An 8,864-nucleotide genomic window follows, 5' to 3' on the forward strand; every position below is an offset into this window, starting at 1 on the left:
AAAGATGGCTCACAACAATAAACAACCCGATTTTTTGTAACAATAACTATATACAAGTATTGCAGACAATCCGCACTTGGGATGGGCGCCCAGCATCCACTACGGACTACGAGAAATAGAATTATCGGTAAGTAAATTCTTATTTTCTCTGACGTCCTAGTGGATGCTGGGACTTCCGTAAGGACCATGGGGATTATACCAAAGCTCCCAAACGGGCGGGAGAGTGCGGATGACTCTGCAGCACCGAATGAGAGAACTCCAGGTCCTCCTCAGCCAGGGTATCGAATTTGTAAAATTTTGCAAACATGTTTGCCCCTGACCAAGTAGCTGCTCGGCAAAGTTGTAAAGCCGAGACCCCTCGGGCAGCCGCCCAAGATGAGCCCACCTTCCTTGTGGAATGGGCTTTAACAGATTTTGGCTGTGGCAGGCCTGCCACAGAATGTGCAAGCTGAATTGTATTACAAATCCAACGAGCAATCGTCTGCTTCGAAGCAGGAGCACCCAACTTATTGGATGCATACAGGATAAACAGCGAGTCAGATTTTCTGACTCCAGCCGTCCTGGAAACATATATTTTCAGGGCCCTGACTACGTCTAGTAACTTGGAGTCCTCCAAGTCTCTAGTAGCCGCAGGTACCACAATAGGCTGGTTCATGTGAAACTCTGAAACCACCTTAGGGAGAAATTGAGGACGAGTCCTCAATTCTGCCCTGTCTGAATGAAAAATTAGGTAAGGGCTTTTATAGGATAAAGCCGCCAATTCTGAGACACGCCTGGCTGAAGCCAGGGCTAACAGCATTACCACTTTCCATGTGAGAAATTTAAAGTCCACAGTGGTGAGTGGCTCAAACCAATGTGATTTTAGGAACCCCAAAACTACATTTAGATCCCAAGGTGCCACTGGAGGCACAAAAGGAGGCTGTATATGCAGTACCCCCTTGACAAACGTCTGAACTTCAGGCACTGAAGCCAGTTCTTTCTGGAAGAAGATCGACAGGGCCGAAATCTGAACCTTAATGGACCCCAATTTTAGGCCCATAGACAGTCCTGCTTGCAGGAAATGTAGGAACCGACCCAGTTGAAATTCCTCCGTAAGGGCCTTCTTGGCCTCACACCACGCAACATACTTCCGCCAAATGCGGTGATAATGTTTCGCAGTTACATCCTTCCTGGCTTTGATCAGGGTAGGGATGACTTCATCTGGAATGCCTTTTTCCTTCAGAATCCGGCGTTCAACCGCCATGCCGTCAAACGCAGCCGCGGTAAGTCTTGGAACAGACAAGGTCCCTGCTGAAGCAGGTCCTTTCTTAGAGGTAGAGGCCACGGTTCCTCCGTGAGCATCTCTTGCAGTTCCGGGTACCAAGTTCTTCTTGGCCAATCCGGAGCCACGAGTATAGTTCTTACTCCTCTCCTTCTTATGATTCTCAGTACTTTGGGTATGAGAGGCAGAGGAGGGAACACGTACACCGACTGGTACACCCACGGTGTTACCAGAGCGTCCACCGCTATTGCCTGAGGGTCCCTTGACCTGGCGCAATATCTGTCCAGTTTTTTGTTGAGACGGGACGCCATCATGTCTACCTTTGGTTCTTCCCAACGGTTTACAATCACTTGGAAGACTTCTGGATGAAGTCCCCACTCCCCCGGGTGGAGGTCGTGTCTGCTGAGGAAGTCTGCTTCCCAGTTGTCCACTCCCGGAATGAACACTGCTGACAGTGCTATCACATGATTTTCCGCCCAGCGGAGAATCCTTGCAGCTTCTGCCATTGCCCTCCTGCTTCTTGTGCCGCCTTGTCTGTTTACGTGGGCGACAGCCGTGATGTTGTCCGACTGGATCAATACCGGTTGACCCTGAAGCAGAGGCCTTGCTTGACTCAGGGCATTGTAAATGGCCCTTAGTTCCAGGATATTTATGTGAAGAGACGTTTCCATGCTTGACCACAAGCCCTGGAAATTTCTTCCTTGTGTAACTGCTCCCCAGCCTCTCAGGCTGGCATCTGTGGTCACCAGCATCCAATCCTGAATGCCGAATCTGCGGCCCTCTAGAAGATGAGCACTCTGTAACCACCACAGGAGAGACACCCTTGTCCTTGGAGATAGGGTTATCCGCTGATGCATCTGAAGATGCGATCCGGACCATTTGTCCAGCAGATCCCACTGAAAAGTTCTTGCATGGAATCTTCCGAATGGAATCGCTTCGTACGAAGCCACCATTTTTCCCAGGACTCTCGTGCATTGATGCACTGACACTTGGCCTGGTTTTAGGAGGTTCCGGACTAGCTCGGATAACTCCCTGGCCTTCTCCTCCGGGAGAAACACCTTTTTCTGGACTGTGTCAAGAATCATCCCTAGGAACAGTAGACGTGTTGTTGGAATCAGCTGTGATTTTGGGATATTTAGAATCCACCCGTGCTGACGTAGCACTACCTGAGATAGTGCTACTCCGACCTCTAACTGTTCCCTTGACCTTGCCCTTATCAGGAGATCGTCCAAGTAAGGGATAATTAAGACGCCTTCTCTTCGAAGGAGAATCATCATTTCGGCCATTACCTTGGTAAAGACCCGGGCTGCCGTGGACAATCCAAACGGCAGCGTCTGAAACTGATAATGACAGTTCTGTACCACAAACCTGAGGTACCCTTGGTGAGAAGGGAAGATTGGGACATGGAGATAAGCATCTTTGATGTCCAGAGACACCATATAGTCCCCTTCTTCCAAGTTCGCTATCACTGCTCTGAGTGACTCCATCTTGAATTTGAACCTTTTTATGTAAGTGTTCAAGGATTTTAGATTTAAAATTGGTCTCACCGAGCCGTCCGGCTTCGGTACCACAAACAGTGTGGAATAATACCCCTTTCCCTGTTGTAGGAGGGGTACCTTGATTATCACCTGCTGAGAATACAGCTTGTGAATAGCTTCCAAAACAGCCTCCCTGTCGGAGGGAGACGTTGGTAGAGCAGACTTCAGGAACCGGCGAGGGGGAGATGTCTCGAATTCCAATTTGTACCCCTGAGATACTACCTGCAGGATCCAGGGGTCCACTTGTGAGTGAGCCCACTGCGCGTTGAAATTTTTGAGACGGGCCCCCACCGTGCCTGAGTCCGCTTGTAAAGCCCCAGCGTCATGCTGAAGCTTTGGCAGAAGCGGGGGAGGGCTTCTGCTCCTGGGAAGGGGCTGCCTGGTGCAGTCTTTTCCCTCTTCCTCTGCCCCGGGGCAAAAAAGAGTGGCCTTTTGCCCGCTTGCCCTTATGGGAACGAAAGGACTGAGTTTGAAAAGACGGTGTCTTCTTCTGCTGAGAAGTGACCTGGGGTAAGAAGGTGGATTTCCCAGCAGTTGCCGTGGCCACCAGGTCCGATAGACCGACCCCAAATAACTCCTCCCCTTTATACGGCAATACTTCCATATGTCGTTTGGAATCCGCATCCCCTGACCACTGTCGCGTCCATAAGGCTCTTCTGGCAGAAATGGACATCGCACTTACTCTTGATGCCAGGGTGCAAATATCCCTCTGTGCATCTCGCATATATAGTAATGCATCCTTTAAATGCTCTATAGTTAATAATATACTGTCCCTATCCAGGGTATCAATATTTTCAGTCAGGGAATCTGACCAAGCCACCCCAGCACTGCACATCCAGGCTGAGGCAATCGCTGGTCGCAGTATAACACCAGTATGTGTGTATATACCTTTTAGGATATTTTCCAGCCTTCTATCAGCTGGTTCCTTGAGGGCGGCCGTATCTGGAGACGGTAACGCCACTTGTTTTGATAAGCGTGTGAGCGCCTTATCTACCCTAGGGGGTGTTTCCCAACGCGCCCTAACCTCTGGCGGGAAAGGATATAGTGCCAATAATTTATTAGAAATCAGCAGTTTTTTATCGGGGGAAACCCACGCCTTATCACACACCTCATTTAATTCATCTGACTCAGGAAAAACCACAGGCAGTTTTTTCACACCCCACATAATACCCTTTTTTGTGGTACTTGTAGTGTCAGAAATGTTCAACGCCTCCTTCATAGCCGTGATCATGTAACGTGTGGCCCTACTGGACATTACGTTTGTCTCCTCACCGTCGACACTGGATTCAGTATCCGTGTCTGGGTCTGTGTCGACCACCTGAGGTAGCGGGCGTTTTAGCGCCCCTGACGGTGTCTGAGACGCCTGGACTGGCACTAATTGATTTGCCGGCTGTCTCATGTCGTCAACAGTTTTTTGCAAAGTGCTGACACTGTCACGTAACTCTTTAAATACGACCATCCAGTCAGGTGTCGACTCCCTAGGGGGTGACATCACTAACACAGGCAATTGCTCTGCTTCCACATCATTTTCCTCCTCATACATGTCGACACAATCGTACCGACACCCAGCACACACACAGGGAATGCTCTGATAGAGGACCCCACTAGCCCTTTGGGGAGACAGAGGGAGAGTTTGCCAGCACACACCAGAGCGCTATATATGTATAGGGATAACCTTATATAAGTGTTACTCCCTTAAATAGCTGCTTATATTATTATTTTGCCAAATAGTGCCCCCCCTCTCTTGTTTTACCCTGTTACCATAGTGTAGGACTGCAGGGGAGAGTCAGGGAGCCGTCCTTCCAGCGGAGCTGTGAGGGAAAATGGCGCTTGTGTGCTGAGGAGATAGGCTCCGCCCCCTTCTCGGCGGCCTTTTCTCCCGCTTTTTTCTGGAAAACTGGCAGGGGTTAAATGCATCCATATAGCCCAAGAGCTATATGTGATGCATTTCTTTAGCCACATAAGGTTTTTATCATGTTTTATTGCGTCTCAGGGTGCTCCCCCCCCAGCGCCCTGCACCCTCAGTGACCGGAGTGTGAAGTGTGCTGAGAGCAATGGCGCACAGCTGCAGTGCTGTGCGCTACCTTATCTGAAGACAGGAACGTCTTCTGCCGCCGCTTTCTCCGGACCTCTTCGCTCTTCTGGCTCTGTAAGGGGGCCGGCGGCGCGGCTCCGGGACCCATCCAGGCTGAACCTGTGATCGTCCCTCTGGAGCTAATGTCCAGTAGCCAAGAAGCCCAATCCACTCTGCACGCAGGTGAGTTCGCTTCTTCTCCCCTTAGTCCCGCGCTGCAGTGAGCCTGTTGCCAGCAGGACTCACTGAAAATAAAAAACCTAATTATACTTTTACTTAAAAGCAGCTCAGGAGAGCCACCTAGATTGCACCCTTCTCGGCCGGGCACAAAATCTTAACTGAGGCTTGGAGGGTCATAGGGGGAGGAGCCAGTGCACACCAGCTAGTACTAAAGCTTTTACTTTGTGCCCAGTCTCCTGCGGAGCCGCTATTCCCCATGGTCCTTACGGAAGTCCCAGCATCCACTAGGACGTCAGAGAAAACTGAATTCCCTGAGCCAGGAGGCGGGATATAGGAGACTGGCCTGTTGCATTCTGGGAGGCCGAAACCTTTTGATCATTACTGCCAATCCGCTGACGATACCTCATATCCCAATGTATATCCTGTGGATACTACTGTGAACCGTGCAGGTGAAAACATAGGTACCACACAGTGACATGATGTGAGGGGGAGAGAAGGAGTATAATAGGGGCTGATGGCTCCTGATGTACGAGATACACCAGAGAGTGTGGGGAGGAGACTGGTCAGATCTCTGGGCTGGTAACACACAGTGACATGATGTGAGGAGGAGAGCAGGAGTATAATAGGGGCTGATGGCTCCTGATGTATGAGATACACCAGAGAGTGTGGGGAGGAGACTGGTCAGATCTCTGGGCTGGTAACACACAGTGACATGATGTGAGGGGAGAGCAGGAGTGTAATAGGGGATGATGGCTCCTGATGTATGAGATACACCAGAGAGTGTGGGGAGGAGACTGGTCAGATCTCTGGGCTGGTAACACACAGTGACATGATGTGAGGGGGAGAGCAGGAGAATAATAGGGGCTGATGGATCCTGATGTATGATATACACCAGAAAGTGTGGGGAGGAGACTGGTCAGATCTCTGGGCTGGTGACACACAGTGACATGATGTGAGGGGGAGAGCAGGATTATAATAGGGGCTGATGGCTCCTGATGTATAAGATACACCAGAGAGTGTGGGGAGGAGACTGGTCAGATCTCTGGGCTGGTAACACACAGTGACATGATGTGTGGGAGAGAGCAGGAGTATAATAGGGGCTGATGGCTCCTGATGTATGAGATACACCAGAGAGTGTGGGGAGGAGACTGGTCAGATCTCTGGGCTGGTAACACACAGTGACATGATGTGAGGGGGAGAGCAGGTGCATAATAAGGGCTTATGGCTCCTGATGTATGAGATACACCAGAGAGTGTGGAGAGGAGACTGGTCAGATCTCTGGGCTGGTAACACACAGTGACATGATGTGAGGGGGAGAGCAGGAGAATAATAGGGACTGATGGGTCCTGATGTATGAGATACACCAGAGAGTGTGGGGAGGAGACTGGCTAGATCTCTGGGCTGGTAACACAGTGACATGATGTGAGGGGGAGAGCAGGAGTATAATAGGGGCTGATGGCTCCTGATGTATGAGATACAGCAGAGAGTGTGGGGAGGAGACTGGTCAGATCTCTGGGCTGGTAACACACAGTGACATGATGTGAGGGGGAGAGCAGGAGTATAATAGGGGCTGATGTCTCCTGATGTATGAGATACACCAGAGAGTGTGGGGAGGAGACTGGTCAGATCTCTGGGCTGGTAACACACAGTGACATGATGTGAGGGGGAGAGCAGGAGAATAATAGGGGCTGATGGCTCCTGATGTATGAGATACACCAGAGAGTGTGGGGAGGAGACTGGTCAGGTCTCTGGGCTGGTAGCACACAGTGACATGATGTGAGGGGGAGAGCAGGAGTATAATAGGGGCTGATGGCTCCTGATGTATGAGATACACCAGAGAGACTGGAGAGAAGACTGGTCAGATCTCTGGGCTGGTAACACACAGTGACATGATGTGAGGGGGACAGCAGGAGTATAATAGGGGCTGATGGCTCCTGATGTATGAGATACACCAGAGAGTGTGGGGAGGAGACTGGTCAGATCTCTGGGCTGGTAACACACAGTGACATGATGTGAGGGGGAGAGCAGGAGTATAATAGGGGCTGATGGCTCCTGATGTATGAGATACACCAGAGAGTGTGGGGAGGAGACTGGTCAGATCTCTGGGCTGGTAACACACAGTGACATGATGTGAGGGGAGAGCAGGAGTATAATAGGGGCTGATGGCTCCTGATGTATGAGATACACCAGAGAGTGTGGGGAGGAGACTGGTCAGATCTCTGGGCTGGTACCACACAGTGACATGATGTGAGGGGGAGAGAAGGAGAATAATAGAGGCTGATGGCTCCTGATGTATGAGATACACCAGAGAGTGTGGGGAGGAAACTGGTCAGATCTCTAAGCTGGTAACACACAGTGACATGATGTGAGGAGGAGAGCAGAAGTATAATAGGGGCTGATGGCTCCTGATGTATGAGATACACCAGAGAGTGTGAGGAGGAGACTGGTCAGATCTCTGGGCTGGTAACACACAGTGACATGATGTGAGGGAGGAGCAGGAGTATAATAGGGGCTGATGGCTGCTGATGTACGAGATACACCAGAGAGTGTGGGGAGGAGAGTGGTCAGATCTCTGGGCTGGTAACACACAGTGACATGATGTGAGGAGGAGAGCAGGAGTATAAAAGGTGCTGATGGCTCCTGATGTATGAGATACACCAGAGAGTGTGGGGAGGAGACTGGTCAGATCTCTGGGCTGGTAACACACAGTGACATGATGTGAGGGGGCGAGCAGGAGTATAATAGGGGCTGATGGCTCCTGACTCCCCCACTGGGAAAATACATATTCCTCATTAGTTTGTACTGACAGAGGAGGGTGTAGTATAAGAGATTGCTGTAGTGACTGAGCAAGGAGAATATGTGACTCTTATCTGTAATAAGTGTTTATTACTCACCTGTGCTGATATCTGTAGGGATCTCCTCCTCCTTACACTGCTGATCACCCCTCACATACGTTTCTTCTTCTCCCTCTATACTTTCTGCCTTTATATCAGTCACATACGTCTCTTCTTCTCCCTCTATATCTTCTGCCTTTATATCAGTCACATACGTCTCTTCTTCTCCCTCTATATCTTCTGCCTTTATATCAGTCACATACGTCTCTTCTTCTCCCTCTATATCTTCTGCCTTTATATCAGTCACATACGTCTCTTCTTCTCCCTCTATATCTTCTGTCTTCATATAAGTCACATACGTCTCTTCTTCTCCCTCTGTATCTTCTACCTTAATATCAGTCACATACGTTTCTTCTTCTTCCTCTATATCTTCTGCCTTTATACGAGAAAGACGTTCTACCTAAATAACCCAAAAAATACAATGACATTTGCATACTGTTTGATTAAACTGAGGTGAAACAGTATAATATCAGTGTATAAGACACACAAATCCTCTACAGATCATATAGTGACAGTCACTTAGGTTTATTGGGGAGAACCTATAGCCCACCTACCTGATCCTCCTGTGGGATCCTGTGATTCTCCTCTGTACAATCCTGGGAATACAGAGGACGGGGACATCTCTCTGGGGTATCTCTGTTACTGGGCCCATCTGTAGGAGACACACAGTGACTGAGTACAATGTATATATGTGATTATCAGATGATTTGTGTATATAGGGGCCCCCATACCTGCTCTTCCCTGTACAATACATGACAGTCTTCTCTTACCCAGTGATGTGAGGGGCCGGTGATTCTCCATCATCACGTCCTCATACAGACCCCTGTGTTCCTCTATATACTCCTCCTCCTGCATGGAGACATAGACAGTGACATCCTGACACCTTATAGCAGGGCTGGCCAAACCGGTCCTCGAGA

At 49.7% G+C, this 8,864-nt stretch overlaps 1 protein-coding gene across 1 annotated transcript in view; it reads right to left on the minus strand.

The window, feature by feature from the left end:
- LOC134984936 (gastrula zinc finger protein XlCGF17.1-like) overlaps positions 1 to 8,132 on the minus strand; it is a 32,258-nt gene extending 24,126 nt beyond the window's left edge. The window contains exon 1 of the mRNA XM_063950390.1: positions 7,948 to 8,132. The gene's annotated coding sequence lies outside the window, so the exon portion shown is untranslated. The remainder of the gene's footprint in view (positions 1 to 7,947) is intronic.
- Positions 8,133 to 8,864: the final 732 nt, after the last annotated feature.

Source organism: Pseudophryne corroboree, assembly GCF_028390025.1.
Source record: "Pseudophryne corroboree isolate aPseCor3 chromosome 3 unlocalized genomic scaffold, aPseCor3.hap2 SUPER_3_unloc_98, whole genome shotgun sequence".
Taxonomy (NCBI): domain Eukaryota; kingdom Metazoa; phylum Chordata; class Amphibia; order Anura; family Myobatrachidae; genus Pseudophryne; species Pseudophryne corroboree.